Below are 22,485 nucleotides of genomic sequence, written 5' to 3' on the forward strand. Positions count from 1 at the left end.
CATTGAAACTCACCTCAATTAGCAGTTGGATTAGCAAGTCCTTAGGAAAAGTATCCGAAAAAACCTTACTTGAAAGCAAGAATGAAGTGAGCGAACGAGACTCAAAAAAAATCTCAAATAGGACCTTTCCCCTAGGCTTTTTTTGTATTAAATTTAAGGAGTTTCGGTACAAAAGTCTAAATATTAAGAAATTGATCAAATTTGGTGATAATGTTCTTCAACATCAAGTGCGAAAACACAAATTTTTTCAAAATTTTCTTCTACTTAGTTATCGAGTAATTACGCATTAAAGCAGATTTTTTATGCCCGGAATGTATACCTATATATATGGAAACGCTATGCTTATACACGTCAACTTTAGTGATCAATTACTCGATAACTGTGTAGAAGAAAAATCTTAAAAAATTTGTATTGTCAAATTTGGCACTAAAGAATATGTTCACCAAATTTTATAAAATTCTGAACTTTTTGAAATTTTTTATGCTTTTAGCATGGTTTAACATGGCAACATTGTATCGCCTGTACCGAAACTCCTTAAGTGTATGAACTGTGTAAAATTTGAAGAAGTATAATAAATTTTTTATACGACGCAACCACGTCGTTTTTCGAAAAAACGTTTTTAACGTTAAGAGTGCTAGTATATTGTGTACCAAAGACAATATACTATTTTGTTTTTCATAAATACCCCCCTCCTCCAAAAAATATATATACTAAGTTTGAAGTGAACATTTGACGTTAAGTATTCATAGAGAGCATAGAGATAAAACCGATGCACAAAAACTGTCCTGGAGGTCAGAGTAATGGTGCCAGTGGCAAAAAGTGCACTTGGTACACTTGATTTGGAACATGAAGATGTACTGCCAAAAGCAGTACTCGATGCCATAAAGTTAAAATGCACTGACCTTATTAGCCGAAACGATCTTTTCGATTCAACTCTTCCTAAACTTTAAACGCCGTTACTAGAAATAATTTTTTTTTTGGCCGCGTTACAGCAAAAAAAAAAATTTATTCTAACGACTCGATTTAAAGAAGGTTGCGTAGAGAAAGCTTTCCTTTTTAGTTAGACGTAGCCATTTTTTCAATTTGTTTATTTTGTTTTCTACAAACGATTTTCTACTGATAAATCTACGAAGATTTTAATTTTTTTTTCAAATGCGCGCCATTTTTTTCTTAGCACTAAGCTAAAAATCCCCTACGTTCGGCTATAGCTAATATATCACATAATTCAAGAGTCGTTCACCCTCAAATGTTCCATTTTAGTGAATTACTGTCAACGCCACTCAGGCCAGATTTCAGAGATGCCATTTTCAACATACTATTGTGCGAAAATAGATCATTGAAAAAATTAAAAAGAAAATTTCTCCAGTTCTTGTAATTATACAAAAGTTGTGTACGAAATTTTATATAAATCCATCCAACAGATTTTTATTTATTAAGTAAACATAAAACATCTAAAATTCCAATATTTACATTGTTCATACCCTTTAACATTACAAACTCTGAACTGGGACTCGGAGTTCATACCCAAAGACCAGACTCGGAACCCTTTTGAGTATGATTTTTTTATTTTTTGTTTCACAGTAAAAATATGATTCGAAGGGTTTATTTATTGGTATTTCAACTCTATGATAGAATTCTTTAATTTATGTTTATGTGAGATGAAAAAACTAAAGAGCGTTTTGATTTGTATACAGCAATGGCTATCGCCTGAACTAAAATCATACAGAAATATTAATAATCGAAGGACTTTCGCGCTCTAAATCACAAAATTTCAATTTTCAAAAATGTTTCAAAGCGTGAAAATCCTTCGATATTTAATATTTCTGTATGATTTTAGTTCAGGCAATAGCCACTGCTTTATACAAATCAAAACGCTCTTTAGTTTTTTCATCTCAGACAAACCAATCCCCTGGAATCGTGGAAACCATGGAGAAATATATAGGTTCCTGTGCAATAGTTTTACATCGAATCTACCCGAGATATCAGAGTTAAAAAATTGTATCATACAGTTGAAATACCAATAAGTAAACGTTTAAAGTTTCAAAAGCCTATGTTTTTATTCCTCGCCGCAAAAAAAAATCGCAAAAAAACCTCGAAAATTCAGCGGCCACACGTGGTGACGCCCTTTATGCTCAGTCGCAGTCATATTTATGAGTGATTGGAATAAATAGTAATTGCATTTCATTGCATTACTTTTCAGTAACATGAATTTTCGATCGAAACGATTATATTTTTTGGCAGACAAATGGGAAAGAATAAAAAAGCCCCCCGAACTTCTTGTCGACACTTTATTCTTAATAGGCTTGTGATAAACTCTTATAGTTTCACAATTGTCGAATCAGTTGTACATTTGTTATCAGGCTATTTAAAAATTCCAGTGAAACAACATCATTGTCGCGACACATTCTCGATCGATCTCAATCCCTGTAACAAACATGAAGTGTAATTTTATCGAAATCTGCATTCATGATTCTAGATTCGTGACATGGATTCCGATCAGTAATTCTCTCAATGCAGCACTATTTTACGAATGATTATTTAATTAATTTTTAAAGCCCAAATGTAGGTGACAGACATGAATAAGTATCAATAATTCAGTAATTTTTCTTACACGAGTTTACGGCAATGCCCCTGAGCGTCCCTGAACTGACCACCGGGGCAAGGTCCTTTTATCTGATTACCGTCACGCAAAGGATCTTTAGGACCAGTTCCACAATCGACGGATGGAAGCACAGTGCCAAAGAGCATTAAAATTATTACCATTAATCCATAGAGAGAGTTGTTCCAGCACAGGAGCTTCATTTTCGATATTGCGACGTTGGCTTATTGAAACTGTTCTTTGAAACGATTCACGACTGGTTTGTCTTACGTGCGTATGCCCCCGCTTATTTATAGCATTTGAAATCCTCTTGAGGATCGTTCAAGATGATTCTATTAACATATTTCACCATTTCTATTCATTTTATACGTACAGGATTTATCCAACTGGCAAGGAATCAACTCATCAATGAATACGGAAATCTGCGAACTGCGCATATCGTACAACAGTTTGAAGCGTAGTTCGATTAAATTTAACGGTTTGTCCAGCAACTCGACACTGAATCATGATTTGTTGAAAGTCATTTGTTGACTTCAACATAAACCATTCTGAAATAATTATTTTTTATCCGAGCGACGCAGGTTGTTTGTATTTCTTGCGACGGAAAACTTTTTAGAGATGAACAATACACGAGTTGATTCTTCGTAAAACAAAAGTTTACTCGATGGATTTTCAAGAACTTGGAACAAGGAGATTTTGGGTTCAATATATTGGGAGGAACATCGAAGCACCCAGTCGTGCCACATTGACATTCAACTCCATCACGAATTAATATTCGAGTCCATCACGAGCGAAATATTGAAAATAAAAAATTTCACGTGATATTGTGACATCGCTCGTACACACCTGAGAAAGCACCGAAAAAATTGGTTCGGTAACGTTAACGAGAAATTAGCTGACTGGATTCAAATGCTCGTGTCTCATATTTCGCACGCGGCAATATAGAAGGTTTATCATATATTTTTGAGAAATTAAAATGTGGAAGGGTCAGTAGGATCCCCACTCTGAATCACATCCATAACTCTAAATCATAATTTTTTACTTTCCAATTGTAGTTTTTCAAAATCCCTAGAAAAAATCGGTATTTCAATTTTTCGATTGCTGATAAATTTTATCGGATGCAATTGAACGTAGTATCACTATATTTTAATTCTATCTCATACCCTCTGAAAAAAATGTTCTACTAAAGTCCTCGATTAGTTAGTTAGCTAATTAGTTAATTAGACAATTTTCCTTTTTGCTAACAGATTTAAAATATAAAAGAAAGAAAGAGATTAGTGTCAGGTAGGAGTTGGATTTTCTGAAGATTGTTCATGAGTACAGTTTATGGCTTCGATTAATTAATACGAAAAAATCATATTTTGTTTAGAGAATTTATTGGTTCATTTTATGTAAGTATACAAAGTCAGCGGAATCAAGAAGAATGCATTTTTCCGATACTGATCTTTTCATTTTATGACGACATAACAAATATATTTATTTTATTAGTAACGATGAAATTTCGTTTGTTACGCCGAATGAAGTGAGAATTTTCATTTTTTCAGTATTTACGGCAATCATTAGGATTGTCGTACCAGCAGTAACATTTTTTAGTTACCTCGAACCATTTGTAACCAGGAGGACACGGTTCCTTACTCAGGTCGTATTGGTATTTTGGAGCTGCGGATGTTCCCATCACGGCGAATAAGAGTACCATTACAGTGGTAATAAAATAAGCAAAAAATCTACCGCAGACCTTCATGCTTATTTCCAGGAATCTGTCGAAACTCGGATAGATTTGATTCCAAACAAGACGGTTCGACTTGTGATAATAGCTCGAATAATGTTCCACCTTTTTATACTGAATCCATAAGCCAAACGGGTCGATGATGCGGATAAATTAACACGCGATAAATGTGTCGCTACATAGATCATCGTCAAACATTGGATTAATGATGGGAATAAATCAACAGCATTTGATGTTTTCTCCTATTTTTTTCTATACTTACCAGGGCATGATACATGTGTCAAATCATATTTACACGAAAACTGCGCATAATTAAATGCAATAATTAGACTTTTAACCAAATTACTAATATTCAGACATGGTCCCATGAAGAAAGAGAAAAACCATCGGAATACAAATCTTATGAAGTTCCTTAGTGAACTCCAATAACAAAAATTCTCGCCAACGATCAATTTCCCGTGAAAATATCCGCCATTTTGGAATAATGGATGAGTTTTCGCTAGAGGTCACCCGCTTCAAACGGGTAGACGGTTACTCCGGGATCTATATAATTGACCTTAGTCAGGGTGCGTCTACGTATAGTCGATTACTAGTTTTTTTAAATATTTTCAGTTCAACAATTGTTCCAACCTGTTCCATTAGTTTTCAGTACAAATTTCAAAACCGTGAAAGACGTGAATCATAAAACCAGTTGATCGTTATGAACGAAAAATGTTGTTTCTATTCTACGAATTGAAGGCGTAAAAGTAAAAATGCTGGCATCTCTTTGAGTTGTCTGTTACAATGAAAATTTGATAAATATGAACCATCGGAGTTAACAGTATTCCCCAGAACCCATCAATACGCTGTTAATCATGTTATGTAGAAATATGAAAAACGTTTCGATAATCGTCGACGTATCAGATTTTCGTATAAACGCGATAGCGATAACTAACTTTCGAAACATCGAATAATAAAATGGTTCATATCTCGACGATTATTCTTTTTTCTATCTTCGAAATTATTGGGTCGTATCAGTGGTAGAAGTAGAATCGTAAGAAGCAGCGATATAACTCATTTGAACCGTATATTTTGATACATGAAAAATACTCGTGTAATAGGCAGTCCCTTATCGTCATCTTTGTAGAGACTACGTAAGGACATCTAGCATTTTCTTTGGCGGTAACGCGAGAGTGTCTGACTTTGTAAAAAGGATTATTAGCTCTCTGGTAATGTTGACAGCAATATTATTTGCTCTTATTCTGATAAGATTTGGCGTATAGTTTAGGTTCTTCGAACGAAAATATTTCAGTTTTCTGCATCAGAGCACGATCGATCTGAATATTATACAACAAAACTCTAGAAAACTTTAGTTCGCGGCTTAACATGATTTCAGTAACCAGCCAGCCAGCCAACGCCGAAGCCACACACCAACGCATCACTGTCAGTTTCAGTGAGTCGTAATCGTCATTCCGGTTTTTCTGTCTTCACAAACAGGTTTTGATTACCGATGAACTCAGAAAAAATACGTTTTAGCATTACCATGAAAAACAGTAAACCGAAACATTACACAGACTTTTTCTTAGTGCGCATTTTATGAACTTTCTTCTTGTGTGAACTTTACCGAAATTGTTTAAGCGGTTCTGGAGTGAATGATCAAAATTTATTCGCCCACCTATTTATATCGACAGAAGCAATTCGCTGATGACAGTTGCAACTTGAATGATCTTTTGTCTCTTACTGTACCATAAAATAGAATCGTTGGTATTTTGGTTTTGCAATGAATTTTATTAGGTATTTTTAACAAATTTGAAATATTATGGTGATCGGTTGAATTGAATTTATTTACACCAGCTCAAACTGCTCCTTGCATTTTGATAGAACACAGGGATGTTTATCCTTCAAATGATGTGGGAACACGCTGCTTGGGGTGCTTCTTATGGCAATCAGCCGTATCTTTCGCCCAGCAATAACACTGGCAGGTTGTAGATGACCACCTCCATTGATCAGGGCATACACGTTCAGGGCAGTCTCCTATATACGGAAGCGCGGAGGTTTCCATAGCAGCACATACAAGAACGATTGCAGTTGCAACAAAGAGAGCATAATAACTACCGCCGAAGATTTTCATGTTTTCCAGATATTTGTCTAAACTAGAATAGACTCAATCCCAGACAAAACTTTTTCTCTTTCTGATTACAGCTCGAATAGATCTGCTCTTTTATACCCAATCCATGAGTGACCCCTCACAGGTGATATATGTATAGTATCAAAAGAAGGTAAAATATTTTATAAATTCGAATCAATGAGGCCAATGAAAAATTTGATTGATTACCATGAATTATGTAGCATGAACGTCCAGTTTATGGTTTCACCTATATTTTAAAACTCAACAATGCCAAGACGTATGATATATTTTACTATTCGGTGAATATTTAACCACATTAGAAGGCTGTTTAAAACTGATTTTTTGGGATTTTTTTTGGGTGGGAAGAATTAATTAGAATTTAATCAAATTTTGACATCATTTCATTTATATTTCGAACTGTTGTTATGATTTTTTTTACATAATTTCATCCAAAAATAACAACGTTGCGCTGTGATGTCCGCTGAAGATTGTGAGTTTCGTTTTTCAATTGCGTACATTTGTAGCCATTCCAATTTTCATCTGAAATCATAAAAGGTTTTGATTTTACATTAATAACTTATTTTCTAAGAATATGAAACCTCAACGTAGGTGAAAATAATGAAATTTAATATTTTTGCAGGCGTTGGAACAATTTACTTCGATTTTCACGATTTTTTTTTCTCTAATTATGCGAAGAAAAATACCCTTAAAATCATTATATCATTTTACAAGTTTCATTTTATAAAGAATCATACTGTCCAAAACTATCCTGTTGCCTCGTTGAAGTCGTTGGAATCTTACAACATTGAGAAGAAAATAATGGATATGATTTTCAAATGGTTCAGTCGCAGCGGAGCTGGGAAAAAATTTGCAAAAATGTAGAAGGGAAAAACACTCAATTTTCAACAATTCGATTTATTCTGGTATGAATTCATGCTGGAAAACAAAAAAATGGTCCACAGGATCGATAGGTCACTAATCGTCATATTTTTGCAAGTTGCGAAGGGGATTTCGGAAGAATTCACTGCATATAAATTATTTTCACGATTGTCTCGACAACGTATAATACACAACTTGATTATGTTTTGATGGCGCAGTTTCGTTGTCCTTGCACGTCAAACACTCACTTTGGGTTTCCCAACAATATTGCTACCATCAGCATAGCTAAATGATCTTACAGTTGTTTTTCATTTCTTCATTGCGAGAATTTTCTGATCCATTTTTCGATTGGATACCGCTTCAGCTACTACTTTTTCAGGCAGGATGAAGAAAAATAAACAAACAGTTCTATTGTCACTTGCTAATAGCACGTATATATTTCAACATTCTTGCGAGAATGTAGTTTTTTTAAGGTAGTATCTCATAAGATATTACATTAAATATGCCAAAGAGCATCACCAAAAAGCAGCGCATATTGCGACGAAAAGCAAAAGAATTGATATTTTATTGACTGGTCCCTCTTGACGAATAAGGATCAGGAGTAAGCCAAAATTGGAATGGAGATTAATCATTTGACACAAAGAATATCGTAGATCAAAAGTTCGCTGTTTCAGGATGTACTATCGAGGTGTTATCATCTGACAAAACGACATATACTATGAGGGGAAACGCAAGAAATAGAGAAACAAATTTTTCCTATTTCCTATATATCATGTTTTCAAAGCATGTTCGATACTTTGTTTCGATATTTTTACCGATAATACTGATGCCCTTAGATAGTACATAATATCACCCGGAGAATCACCAATTATGGTGTCTTCACAGTAACTACGCTGATCGAATTCGAAATTAGCTGGGCACGATGTGGCACGACAGGATCGAGCCGGTTGCGGAAGTGCCAAAGTTCCCATTACAGCAAATATAAGGAGAACTGCAGATGCGAGGAGAAAAGCAATACTTCCGCCGAAGCTTTCTCATGGTTTCTAGAAATTTGTCGAAACTCAAACGTTATAGAATTTGATCATTTCGCTCGAGACATCTGTGTAACACTTAATATTCGTCAAAAATAATCGATTTTTTTAAAAATAGCAAATTTTTCAGATCTATAAAAATTGGCTCACGAGGTGGAGAATAAGTATTGAAGAAATTATGTTCACTGAAAAATTGTACATTCGAAAGGGAAAAAACGATAATAATATCTGTATCGTTGAAAAACCGAAAAAAATAAGCAGCGAATTTTCAATGAGAAAAAGCAGCCTTAACTCTCGGGCAGCGAGAGGGGGGGGGGGGGGCGTTCTGTTTTGACGGGCTCTTTCACCCACTCCTCAACATTCTTGTGTACAATGAAGATTCGATAAATAAGTGCCATATTCTGGCGGAGTCGAATATATATTATTATTCATTGTCGGAAGATGCCAGCTCAACGATTATAAGAAAGATTTATGAACCCTAATCACTCACTTGGGGTCTAAACGACCCCATATGTTTTGTGCCTATTTCCCTGTTATTGGAACGCATTGGGTAACACAGTGTTGCTCTGTGATGCTTGCTGAAAAATGTTCCTAAAGAAGTGTCAGTGATTAGTGTTAAGAACATTGAAAAAATATTATTTATCGAAAAGGAGAGAAAACAAAAGATTTTTTTTCTTACTTTTTAATCGGTCATTGTTTCACATGACTAAGTAAATGAATTGTAATTTTAAAGATGTCGTCGAGAAATTCGATGAAATAAAAGGCAGTGGAGCCCGCGGTGGAGCTTGAACCACAAGAGAACATCCAACACGATGATGGCATGCTTCGTCTCAACGAACTTCTGTTGTACTGCGACATAAGATATTCGCGAATTTCAGCGTAACAATGTCCTCGGTAGATTAATCATGATATCAGGTGTTATTCTACTATAGTTTTGACCATCCGTTATTTCTTGCCACAGCCACTGCAACAAACGCATACTGGTATATTAGATTCATTACTATATTGAAGTATGGAGTGACGCTAAATCATTATTATCGGGACGAGGTAAAAAATTTAACAAATAATTGTTAAAACTCTGAAGGAAAAAAGGTGATTAGCGATGATAAGTGAGAAAAATATTGGTCGTATTGCTTACTTGCATGCACGACAATGTCCATTGGAATCCCTCACCTGTCCACGCGGACAAGGAGCATGAATGTCGTTGACAATTACGCAGTCGATGGTCGGGGCCAGAGTGCCGATTATCCCAAAAACAATTGCCATTAGGCCGTAAAAACTGTAGTTCCACCAAACTATCTTCATTCTTACTCGTGAACAGTTCTAGCAAGTATCAAACGAATAGAAACTCACCAGCAAAGACCCGTAACCGATTCGTTTTACTTGAAACTCGTACTGTTCCCTATTCGCGATTATTTCTTGCTTATTTATAGAGTAGTCTTGATAAATTACGATATCTGAGCATCCGTATTCATTATATGCAAACGGCATACACCACGCAATTGAGTAAAAGTGGAGTTATCCATGGATGCATAATTCTCCTAAACTGTGCATACAACATATTTGAACACACGCATCTCTTCTGTATCTAACGAATTATGCATCAAACCGGATGCATCAAATCGGTATTCGTTGAAGAACATGCAACTGCGATGTCCAGCCTGAACTCTTTAGTACACTCAAATGCATTAAAATGTTGCGCCTCCGATTTATGTTTCCCTTCTATCTCACATGTATGGAGGGAGAACGCTGCTTTTGTAAAATGGAAGAACTAGCTCTTTTGATGTGTAATTTTTCAAACAAAAGCAATGAGTTGGGTTTTAGTGTTTTGATAGTTTGCATTACTCCGTTATCAACTTCAATTGAGCATAGGTACTCGGTGATAACGACACCGAGTGGTAGTAAGACGGAATTCATTGGAATAAATTAACCTATTAATGCGCAAAACGACAATTTTGGACACGCAATTTCAAGTACACAGTTTCAACTGAGGAACAAAATAAAAATTCTTCAAAACCTGATACGGAGGGTTTTTGAGGGTGCTCTTTCAGAATTTGGCATTTATTTTGTAAAATTAAGTCGAAATCTTTATTGTTTTTGCGTTTTGAATTTGAATTGAAAAGTCAAGAATTTTTGACGTTTTGTTTCTTTTAAATGGATTTTCGTTATTGTTGCTGCACTTAAATAACCATGTTATTGCTAGTAAAGGTGTCCTTAATTTCTGACCTCTCCAAAACACTGGTTATGAAGTCTTTTTTCTCTCTCAGTTTTTCCAAGATGGCAGTTTTTACAAAACAGCATGATGTAAATTTTCATGATTTTTTTTCTCGAGAAGTATCTATCTACTTGACGAAAAAATTTTATAGAACAAAAAGTGTTGAGAAAAATCTAAATTATACGTGTTTTTCATAAATTTCCTAGCTATTTTTGGATTTTCCAATTTTGACAATTTTTTTAAAAATTTCAAAAATTCTGAAAAAAATCACATGTATAGTTCAAATGATTCTCAACACTTGTTATTCCATAAAATTTTTTCGTTAAGTTGATACTTTTCTAGGAAAAAAATCATGAAGATTTACATCATGCTGTTTTGTAAAAACTGCCATCTTGGAAAAACTGAGAGAGAAAAAAGACTTCATAACCAGTGTTCTGGAAAAGTCAGACATTGAGGACGCCTTTGTTGGTGATAATATGATTATTCGAGTATAGCAACAATAACGGAAATCCATTTGAAAGAAAAAAACGTCAAAATTTTTTGACTTTCTATTCAAAACGCAAAAATAATAAAGATTTCGACTTAATTTTACAAAATAAATGCCAGATTCTGAAAGAGCACCCTCAAAAACCTCCTATACCAGGTTTTGAAGAATTTTTCTTTTGTTCCTCAGTTAAAACTGTGTATTTGAAATTGCATGTCCAAAATTGTCGTTTTATTCATTAATGGGTTAATAACGTCTGGAATGTGGTAGAATTGTTTCTGAAAATCTATTTGTTAACCAAAGTCACTAATTAATTAGTGATTGGAGGAAAGTATCCTTTATCACATTATAGAAACAAATTAGTCGACAACTTTCAAATGTTTATTGCTTCGAAAATTCGTTTTGTAAGCATGCATACTTTTCAGTCTTTCTTTTAAAAGCCTACCATCGTAAATAATTTACGATGGTAGGCCAAATGATTGGTATGACCAGCGATCTTTTCGCCTACTGTTCGAAGAAAAATTCTCCTAAAAATAATTCGAGCGTACGTGCTCCATCGGCGTTTGTTAAGTAACGGTATAATCAAACCGTATAAGACTGAGAAAAAAAATCATTGATTCAATAGTCGTGATTTTTTCTACTATTTTGTCTACTATTTTGATGAGAATAAATGTGCAGCTAGACTAAAATCTTACATATTCATTCAGTGCTGATTTTATAATATCGTTGACACCCCGCAATGGCATAGTTGATCAAAAAAATTCTGTCCTCTGGAACTCAAACAACAACGTGAGATGGTAGGGAATACAGAGCTGTTGTCGTCCATCAATAGCTTACAGAAGATTTGAGAAATTCTCTACAACTTCTCAAATTCATTTTCTTGGCCGTAGATACTAGGTTTTTGATTTTTTTTTTTTACAGTAAATTGGGTGTTCATTAAGATGATGCAAAAAAATCGATATTTTTTTTGGAGCTTCAACGGAGATTATTGGTAAATAAAAAAAAAAAGTAATTTTCACAAAATTTCAGATTAAAAAAAAAATGTTTAGATAGTAGTCAAGCCACTTTTCGATTTTTTCCTGTTTTTTCTCCTAAATCGCAGAGCAAACATTTTTTTTGCTCTCAGTAGAAAGTGTTAGTGCTCCATGAAATCATAAATTTAATAAAATTTTGTCACTCTCAAAAAATTTAAAGGCTACCTCGCATAATTTATATCTTTTATTTGGCTATAAATGATGAGATTTGAAAACGTTTGGCTAAAAATAACTATCCTTATCGTCCTCCCAAAAGAAGAGGTAAAAGTATTTTGCAAAAACAGTTTTTTAAAATTTTGTCGAATTCAAATTCTCTATTTCAAAGTCTGATATTTCACCGCAGAAGACGTTATAATTTAGAAATTTCCTAGTTTCCCCATATGTCATAAAAATGGGTAAAATATTTTGATTGAATTCTGATGGAAAATAAATGAAGGCTAGTGATGCAAAATCGCAAAAATTTTTAGTTCCAGACTGTTTGTTCACAATAAAATTATTTAAGTTTGTACAGAATGGTAACTTTGAAACCTATTTCGATCTTGTAAATTTTTTTTTTTTATATCCGCAAAAATTACGAGTCCGATTTTGGAAGTTCGATGAAAAATATTTGGGATTTTGCATCTTTAGTCTCCATTTTTTTCTAACAGAATTCGGTCAAAATATTTTACTAATTCTTGTAACGCATGAAGAAACTAGAAAATTCCCAAATTTTAACGTCTTCTGTGATGAAATATTAGACTTTAAAACATTTGAAATCGGCAAAACACAGCTTTATTTGGCTTGTTGTTATTTTTGTACGATGCTCTAGCAAGTTTTAGTGCATAAAAATATATATCAGTATGAAAAATACAGGACAATTGGAATCAATCGCTTGAGAAAACACAAAAATATTTGTTATAACATGTAATTTTGAAAAAACTATATTTTTGCAAAGTAGCCTTTAGATTTTTTTGAGAGTGATAAAATTTTATTAGATTTATGATTCTATGGAGCACTAACACTTTCTGCTATGAGAGCAAAAAAAATGTTTGCTTCGCGATTTTTGAGAAAACAAGAAAATATCGAAAAGTGGCTTGACTATCTAAAAGATTTTGTAAAAATCTGAAATTTTGGGAAAATTACTTTTTTTTTATGTACTAACGATTATCGTTGGAGCTCCGAGAAAAAAAAATATCGATTTTTTTTGCATCACTCTAGTGTTTGTGGTACCTTTAATTAGGTTTCTCGGCTTTTTGGAAACTATGATTTCGATATTTTTTTCATTTCTAGAAGAAGAAACGGTATTCAAAAGTGTACTTGCGATTTTTCAATTCTCGACATTCTTCTTTCACGTTATGGAAATTTACGAAGCTGATGAATTTGCTCATTATTTTCTACGATCATTATGTATACATTTCTAGACAATTGTGTAAAGAAATAATTTACATGTTCAACCCGTCGAAAATGCGCGCAAACGGAATGATAGTTTATCCAGCTGTTAATATTCAATAAGTACTTCGTAGTTATGGTATCACAACTGTACACTGATCGAAAACGTGTATTACACAAATCGCCTAACTTTGCCGCGCATATTAGCCGAAGAAAAAAAACGAGAGATCGAACGGCGACAGACAGTCGGGCTTCGTAACTTTACCTACAGCTATAGTTTTGCTTTTTTCTCTTGGTCTTATAGAAATAATATTGAACTGATCTACCAAAACTTGAGCGCTGTTTTCACTGTAGCACAATCCAGTACATTTCCATATTTATCCAATGGAAAGTTTTGCTAAGAGCTCGCCTCGATGTTTCTCACCCACATATTAATCATTAAAAAAAGCAAATTAACCAAATTGGAAAACTTCTTTTTCATAAAAACTTCTTCAGTCTCGCTCTTCTCAACAGTGCTACTTTAGAAATATTGTTTATGTTTGATACGCAATTTTTAACGATTTAAACAAACTTCGTTTCTTCGACCTCATGATTGGCTCAGATGGACCCGATCAGATATTTCGGACTAGGAAATAAGGAATAGCACAGTTTATCATTTGGAAAACAATTTATTATAGTTTCAAGATTGTACATAATATCCAGCAAAGTTTCTTCGTAATCCGGTCAACGCACTGTGTCCCGAGACGATTTCAATTGCTGTAACATATACGTAAAGTGTATATTTAACATTCGGATTCATTTGTAAGTTAGACGTCAAGCAAGATAAAATTTTATTGCAAATCTGCTCGACCTAATAAAATTATAATGGATAAATGCATAAAAATAAGATTTTAAAAATTAAGTTGAATCCTTACAGCCTTCTACGGCATGTCCCTAACGAGTCCCTGAAATAGCCACTGGGGCACGGTCCTCTGATATCGTGTCCGTTACGCGGAGGACCTCGTTCCTCGTGGTTACAGACAGCCGACGAAATGATGCCCAAAAACATTGCAATGACTGCCATCAATCCCCAGACAGAATTGTTCCAGCACAGTAGCTTCATTATGACCAATGCGATGTCCCCAAACACACCAAACACATCAAATAACACCAAAACAAAAAGAGGCTACTTCAAAAACGACTCACAATTCGTTCGTTCTATCTGAGTCTTTATATACGTTTGTTGCAAATATTCCAACATATATAGCAACCTTAACCCCACGCGGAAATCCTGCTGAATGGCTGAACGACAATACCTGACGATTCGTATTCATTTAATGCAAATGGGATTCAAGCCTTTCGGTAAAAATTCATGGATAGAGATTTTCGTAAAACTGCACATTTCGTTTAATAAGTTGCAACTTATGTCAGAGAAGCGAAATTTTTTTCGCTTCAGCACACATTTAAATAAGCAACCGGAAACCGAAATTTCAACAAAACGCGTTCGTTCCAGAAAGTCTGATACATTAATTAGATGATTCCTGTTGACCAATCAACAAGGTCAAAACAACACATACAAAATTGAAATTAATGTGACTATATCCTTTCGGATACAGGCAATATCGTAGATCGAAGATTCACAGTATCTAGGATAGTTTTAGGGTTGTGCTGTCGGAATTTTACAACCCCATAAGGGTCAAGTGGAGTTCTTGGTGCAACGCCAATCACTATAAAACTTCATGAATCCGCAGACACACCTGCATTTTTCGCGACCGAACTCGAAATGAGGTGAGCACGATGTGGGTTGACAGGATCAAGCCGGTTCTAGAAGTGCCGAAAATTCCACTTACAGCAAATACAAAAAGAATTGCAAATGCGAGAAGAAAAGCAAAACGACATCCTCCAAAGATTCTCATGGTTTCCAGAAATTTGTCAAAACTCGTATAAATGTGATTCCCAGGCAAGAACCCTTGCCTGCTTGACAATTACCACTGTTAGCATAGACAACTGATCTTACGATTGTTTTTCGTCTCTTCATTCCGAGAGTTTTCTGACGCATTCACCCTTGAATACCGTCTTATTAGCTACTAATTTTTCAGTCAGCATGAAGAAAAATAAACAAGCAGTTTCATTGCCACTTGTGAATAGCACGTATATTTCAACATTCTTGTAAGAATATTGGTATCTCGTGAGATACTAGATTAAATACCATAAAAGCATAATCGAAAAGCAGCGTATGGACGTTTTAGAGTTTACGGCCGTTTCAGGATAGTGCTATAGAGATGTTATCATCTGACAAGAGGACATGTGCTGTGAGGACAAACGCAAGGAATAAAGACACAAATTTTTCCTATACATCATTTATTTATATCAAAACTTCAAAGCATTTTTGATACTTTATTATACACATTACATGTGTCGATATTTTTGCCAGTGATAACGTTGATGGAATTTACGTTATCCTGACCTTTCATAGAAGGAATCACCTACAGGATCAGAATTTTTGGCTTCAGGCCAAACGCAGTCACTATAGAACTCCATAAATCCGCAGACACACTTGCAATCTTTCATTGACCATTCAAAATGAGGAGGACATTTGTGTTTAAAATCGCATGTACCTCGCCATGGTTGCGGAAGTGCCGAAGTTCCCATCACAGCGAATACAAGGAGTATTGCAGATGCGAAAAAAAAGTAATACTTCCACAGAAGTTTCTCATGGTTTCCAGAAATTTGTCGAAATTTGTATAAATGTGATTCCCAGACAAAAACTTTTGCCTGCTTGATAATTGCTCGAATAGTGTCTCGCTCTTTTATATCAAATCAAACGGTAGTGTGGGGGAACCTACCATCTGTAAAATAAATCACACTTATATAAACATTCAAAAGAAGAAAAATTTAATTTTTAGAAAAAAAATCGAGGCAGCTGGGGATAGATAATATTGACGTAAAATTTTGGTTTTGTTCCTGGATTTATGAAAATTCTCCACTGTTCCTAAATGACGTGTCGCTCCGACGCGTTGAGACATATATGAATGAGAAAGTGGTTATAATGAACATTTATATCAATCGGGGGTATGTTTACATTTCGTAGTTTGGATTTTATTGTTTATTAGTCAACTTGCCCCATTGGCCAACTGGCCTCGGGGCCCTACACGTTATAATCACTTTCTTGGTGTTATTAAGGAAAAAACCAAAAACATTGTGATTTTCCTCACTTTCAGGTGCGTATCCTCAAAAACATAAGGCCACTGCGAAATTATTTTGGAAAAGATAAAACTATATCATTATTACACGTGTCAAATATCTATGTATTCAATGATAGTAACAATTTTACCGCTTATATCCTCACTAAGAAAGGCCAAATTTATTGATTACAAAATAATTCAATGTGCAAAAAAATCGTTCTTTTATTGAACCCCTTCATGGTGAGGTGAAAATGAGATTTTCGTGACATTTTTGTGTTGGAAAAAAATTTTCGTAAATTTAAACCATGGTGTACCAAATTACAATCGAATCGATACAGTAGAAATATGTTGTTTTTCAAATGCCCCCATACGTGTCATGACACAAAAATGGCACGACTTTTTTTTGCCCCTATGCGTGTCACTGAAGAGGTTAAGGTTTTGAAGCACGCTCTCAAACGAATGACGAAACCTTGCAATTTCCAATCGAAGAAAAAACATACTGAATTTTCGGGGGGATGGAGGGGCGGGGGGGGGGGGGGGGGGGGGGGGGGGGGGGGTGTTCTCTGGTCTACTCGCTCCTGTTCCGCTTTTTATTAATGAAAAAATATGTCATTTCATTAAAGTCGTCGGAAGGTATGGTCAAAACGAAAGCCATGTAAGACGGACTACAATGAAAATCAAGCAGCTGGAAACATCACTTCCTAAAAATAAATTCCGACTTCTTCTTCTTCTTCTTCTGGATATCTCCCCAGAGAAATGGAATGTGCCACAAAGACGAACTACTGATGAAGAACAACTGAGAATTGAATGTTTTACGCTGCACAGGTAGCGAGGTGAAAATAGTACGAATTAACCATCGAATTTCCGATTCTCAGCGTGCATGGTACCATTTGATTACATCGTGCTTAATTAACGTCGCGCTGGATAATACGTTGGAGTTAATTTTCAGGTAGATTTTCCTCGGAACAGCAGAAAGTACTTTCGGTGCAAGATCGAGTCATATCAAAATTAATATCTCTTCAACGCATTAAGCTACAGAGTTCGAAGAGGTCGCAATCGAAAGAAAAAAAAAATAAAATATATGTCAACTTATAATCTTCTCCGGAATGCTATAATTAATTAATTATTGAAGAAACAAATTTTGAAAATTTTCGAAAACAATTGGAAACGCTGTCGCTCCGGTAAAGAGTCTCTGGCAGCAACTCGTCATATATATAAATGTACTTGTCTCAGAGTCGCTGCCGCGACTCTAGATATTCCAATGCTGGAATGCTGAAAAGTCCTGCTGTGCATCGAATAAGGATCATTGAGTTCAATTGATAGCCTGACCACTGTTTCTTTCCAATGTCCTAACAACAAACCTCACTATTATCACAAAAGTAAGTTGTGAATTATTTACGACAGCAGACTGTTAATGAAAGACTAAAGAATATTCGTGTTTACAAAATGAATTTTCGAAGCAATGAAAATTCCAAAGTTATCGATTACTTTAAATTTATAATGATGACACTCCTCTATGAACACTGAATATTTAGTAACTTTCGTTGACAAATAGATATCCGGAAACAATTCTATCATAAACTGAACGGTAGTTTTTTCCGTTCAATGGTATTATTATCCCCTCGAGTTTCATTTACCAAACTATGACGAAACTGATAACAAGACAATGAAAACTATCAAATTAGTGTAAGTGGCTTCGGGAGGTCATTCAGTATTTAAAATTGGTTTTTAGCCTTTCAATTATTCCTACAATCCATGCGTGAGGTCAATCACGATATATGAATGAGAAATCAAGAACAGGACTAGGACTAGTGGATGATAATTCTTCTCCTTCCGAGACCGCATTCCGACAGACTTCAATGAAAATACTCGAAATTAATTGTTGCTGATGGAAATATCATAGAATTGGATTTCAAACTGCGGAATCATAACAGCCATTGATATCCTATGGATACCAATAAATTGCCAATTTGATACACAATTCTTCAAATTTTAGCGAACTGAGTTCAAATACGCTGTATGCACAGTTTGACAGGATTTCGTGTCCATGAATTACTTCAGTTTTACCCAATTATGTGAGTCTCATTCGCACAACATGAATATGAGTGCCTAGATATCGTAATTTAGCAAGGCTACCCGATAGATAAGCAGAAAAATTGGCACAAGAGAACAGTATATGTTTCAAGTGAAACAAACCGGTCACGAGATTGTACAGGGTTAGCTGTTTTTCGTTTGACATTTACTACCACTGCATCAGTAAGAATGAAATTACTATGGTGGAAGTCCAACATTCTCTGCCTTATGGCAATAATTTTGGCATTAATCAATACTTTGGCCCCAAGCATCAATTGCGCAATTGTCAACGACATCCATGCTCCGTGTCCAGAGGGCCAGACAAGAGATCCCAATGGACATTGCCGTAAATGCGTGTAAGCTGGTCAACGATTTTTTTTTCTCGTTTATCATTTCTATAACCCTCTTTTTTTCTTCAGAGTTTCAACGATTTTTTATTCAATTTTGAGTCGACCTTAACAGATTTCTGATAATCTTTTAACTTCACTTTATACCTCAAATTGAGAAATGAATTTCAATAAGAATACATTTGTGCAGAGACTGTGGTCGGAAATAACAAGCAACAAATGTAAACCGAACTGAAAACGACACAGAATATTATGAATCTTCTATCAATGACATCGTTGCTCTAAAATCTGCGAGCATCTTTAACAGAGGTTCGTCCAGACATGGTTTATCATCAATTTATTCGTTCTTTCTAGTAGTGTAAGTTTTACTGCTTTTTTATCTGATATTGTACCCGTCGACACATACCTGGAATCACAAATCATATTCCCAATTCTGTCGAAAATGAATTGCTATAAAAAAGATGCTATAAAAAATGGTTCCCTTTACGATAAGTAAATATGACTTTCACTTAAAACTTACGTTTGCATACCTATTTTTTTCTCCCATGCGGCAATATTTCAAATTTGGTATACGGGTTCGATAACCCAGTTCTGTATTTAGGAGCAACCTTTGTATATTACATTTTTCTAGTAGTGTACAATATGTACGATTCTAGAAAAATGTATATACAAAAAAAAGGTATGCTTTGACAGTTGATAACGCGTGAAACCATAAGCCAAATGTCGAAGACATTCATACCGTTATCACGTGTAATAATTTCTGGGCGGTATAGACAAAAATTGTCACATTCGTTGAATTATTCCCGTTAATTTTCTCAGTACACTTGCGCGTTCGGCTAACAAATTTAGTATAAAAAGGCCTTAGAGGCCTTATTCGAGGGATTATCAAAAATCAAAACGCCTTGACTGGAATCACATTTATACGAGTTACAACAAATTTCTGGAAACCATGAGAAACTTCGTTGGGAGTATTACTTTTTTTTCGCATCTGCAATACTCCTTGTATTCGCTGTGATAGGAACTTCGGCACTTCCGCAACCATGGCGAGGTGCATGCGATTTTAAACACAAATGTCCTCCTCATTTTGAATGGTCAATGAAAGATTGCAAGTGGGTCTGCGGATTTATGGAGTTCTATAGTGACTGCGTTTGGCCTAAAGCCAAAAATCCTGATCCTGTGGGTGATTCCTTCTATGAAAGGTCAGGATAACGTTAATTCCATCAACGTTATCACTGGTAAAAATACCGATACGTGTAATGTATATATATCGAAGTAACAAAAATGCTTTGCAGTTTTGATAAATAAATGATCTATAGGAAAAATTTGTGTCTTTATTCCTTGCGCTTGTTCTCGCAGCACGTGTTCTCTTGTCAGATGATAACATCTCGATAGCACTACCCTGAAACGGTGAACTCTGAAATGTCAATGTGCTGCTTTTCGATGATGCTTTATGGCATTTAATCTAGTATCTCATGAGAGACTACATTAATCCTACGTTCTCGCAAGACTGTTGAAATATATACGTGCTATTCACAAGTGGCAATGAAACTGCTTGTTTATTTTTCTTCATGCTGACTGAAAAATTAGTAGCTAAGACGTTATCCAATTGACGAATGCGGCAGAAAACTCTCGGAATGTGAAGAGACAAAAAACAGCTGTAAAGTCAATTATCCATGCTGACGGTGGCAAAAATGTCAAGCAGGCATAAAAGTTCTTGTCTGGGAATCACATTTATACGGTGATACGACATGATATCACACGATAAAAAATCACATAACAAAATATTACAAAAACTATTCATCGAAGCCAGGCATGAATTTTTCAAATTGATTGATGTTTAACACTGTGTTTTGCGTACACTATTGCGTACACAAAACAGATTGCGTACACAAAACAGATTGCGTACAATATTATTTTGTAAAAAAAAATAAACGATATGTAAAAAATGTGATGGTGTAAAATTATATATTTTTGGGAATATTCATACGTTGATAATGCGTGCTAATTTTTAGTTTTATTCTACATGCATTGTTGCTGTTGCTGTTACTGCGTCATTGTTTGTTTTTTTGTTTAGGTTTGCGCGCGCGCGCGCGCGCGTGTGTGTGTGTGTGTGTGTGTGTGTGTGTGTGTGTGTGTGTGTGTGTGTGTGTGTGTGTGTGTGTGTGTGTGTGGAACAAAAAATGTCTGTATTCATTCACCGAATCGACACACACACACACATCCAAAGATCTTCTGGATCCACCCCACGATTTTGCTCACACATTTACTTAATGATTATAATGGTGTTGATGTCGTTGTTGATGATTATCATTTGTAACGATGATGTTTTTAGTCTTATGATATTTTGTCGCGGTGATATATTTTGTTGCGTGATCAAACGTCATGGAACCTATTTATACGAGTTTCGATAAATTTCTGAAAACCATGAGAATCTTCGGTGAATGTATTGCTTTTCTTCTCGCATCTGCAATTCTCCTTGTATTTGCTGTAATGGGGATTTTTGGCACTTCCAAAACCGACTCGATTCCATCGTCCCACATCGTGCCACCTCATTTCGAGTCCATTGTCAAAAAATGCAGATGTGTCTGCGGATTCATGGATCTCCATTGTGATTGCATTACCGAGGACTCCATTTGACACTTATGGGGGGATACCAACTATCAAGAGGACGTTAGGGTAACTTAACATTGGATCAAGTTCATTATCGGCGAAAACACCCAAATTAATTAATTTGACAATAATCTTTGTTACAGAATTTAAACTCTCCAATTGTGACAATTAATAAAAGTTTTGTTAAAACAAATTGTTAATTTTTTTTTGTATTTTCCCTTATACCACACATTTTTAGCGCTCAGACAATAAAAAGAAAGAAAACTCATACTCAAAATGGTTCGTAAACGAAACGGGGTGGTGATATTTCAATCGGATAGTTCTATATGTTTTAACACCGCGTGATAACGAAACTTCAATTCATGATAAATCCTCTACCATGCAACCCAAATCGATTGTTTCATTTTTCTGGTGCGTAGTGCGAGCAACGTTCTATATTTATAAAAGTGAGATGCGGAGCCGGTTTCATCGCTGTTTCAACAATCGAGAATCATGAAAATCTTCGACAAAAGTATATTTTTCTCGCATCTGCAATTATCCTTGTATTTGCTTGAATGGAATTTTCGACACTTCCGCAACAGGCTCGATACTATTGTTCCAAAACATACCCACCTCATTTCGAGTAGTCACGAGAATGGTGTTCGTGTGTCTGCGGAAGGTTCGAGCTTTTCAATACGACAGCAATTTTTCTGGTGTCGAGTAAAAGCTTCATGTAAAAATTTCGATCATCCATTCATTGCATTTCCTTTCATAGCACTCATCGGTTTTCTAAGCATTAACCAGTTGACTGGTGAGCTTTTTTCCAATTTTTGTGCCAAAACTGGTACGAGCCAATATGTTACCGAAAA

General features: G+C 35.1%; 4 long non-coding RNA genes across 5 annotated transcripts; 1 reads left to right on the forward strand and 3 right to left on the reverse strand.

Moving 5' to 3' along the window:
* Nucleotides 1–2,274: 2,274 nt before the first annotated feature.
* On the reverse strand, nucleotides 2,275–4,211 carry LOC122408998 (uncharacterized). Its single transcript, XR_006260584.1, has 3 exons — nucleotides 4,197–4,211; nucleotides 2,612–2,931; nucleotides 2,275–2,424 (listed from the first exon to the last, which is right to left on the reverse strand). It is a non-coding gene; the product is annotated as an uncharacterized lncRNA (long non-coding RNA).
* Nucleotides 4,212–6,815: 2,604 nt separating this feature from the next.
* On the reverse strand, nucleotides 6,816–9,750 carry LOC122408822 (uncharacterized). 2 transcript variants are annotated; one of them, XR_006260548.1, is made up of 4 exons: nucleotides 9,696–9,732; nucleotides 9,481–9,621; nucleotides 9,022–9,306; nucleotides 6,816–6,972 (listed from the first exon to the last, which is right to left on the reverse strand). It is a non-coding gene; the product is annotated as an uncharacterized lncRNA (long non-coding RNA). The 2 variants fall into 2 exon arrangements; XR_006260547.1 differs by having other exon boundaries at nucleotides 9,481–9,750.
* Nucleotides 9,751–14,095: 4,345 nt separating this feature from the next.
* On the reverse strand, nucleotides 14,096–14,665 carry LOC122409183 (uncharacterized). Its single transcript, XR_006260625.1, has 2 exons — nucleotides 14,358–14,665; nucleotides 14,096–14,199 (listed from the first exon to the last, which is right to left on the reverse strand). It is a non-coding gene; the product is annotated as an uncharacterized lncRNA (long non-coding RNA).
* Nucleotides 14,666–18,544: 3,879 nt separating this feature from the next.
* Nucleotides 18,545–19,546, forward strand: LOC122408935 (uncharacterized). The gene is made up of 2 exons (XR_006260566.1): nucleotides 18,545–19,036; nucleotides 19,218–19,546. It is a non-coding gene; the product is annotated as an uncharacterized lncRNA (long non-coding RNA).
* Nucleotides 19,547–22,485: the final 2,939 nt, after the last annotated feature.

Source organism: Venturia canescens, chromosome 4 (genome assembly GCF_019457755.1).
Source record: "Venturia canescens isolate UGA chromosome 4, ASM1945775v1, whole genome shotgun sequence".
In the NCBI taxonomy this organism is placed as follows: domain Eukaryota; kingdom Metazoa; phylum Arthropoda; class Insecta; order Hymenoptera; family Ichneumonidae; genus Venturia; species Venturia canescens.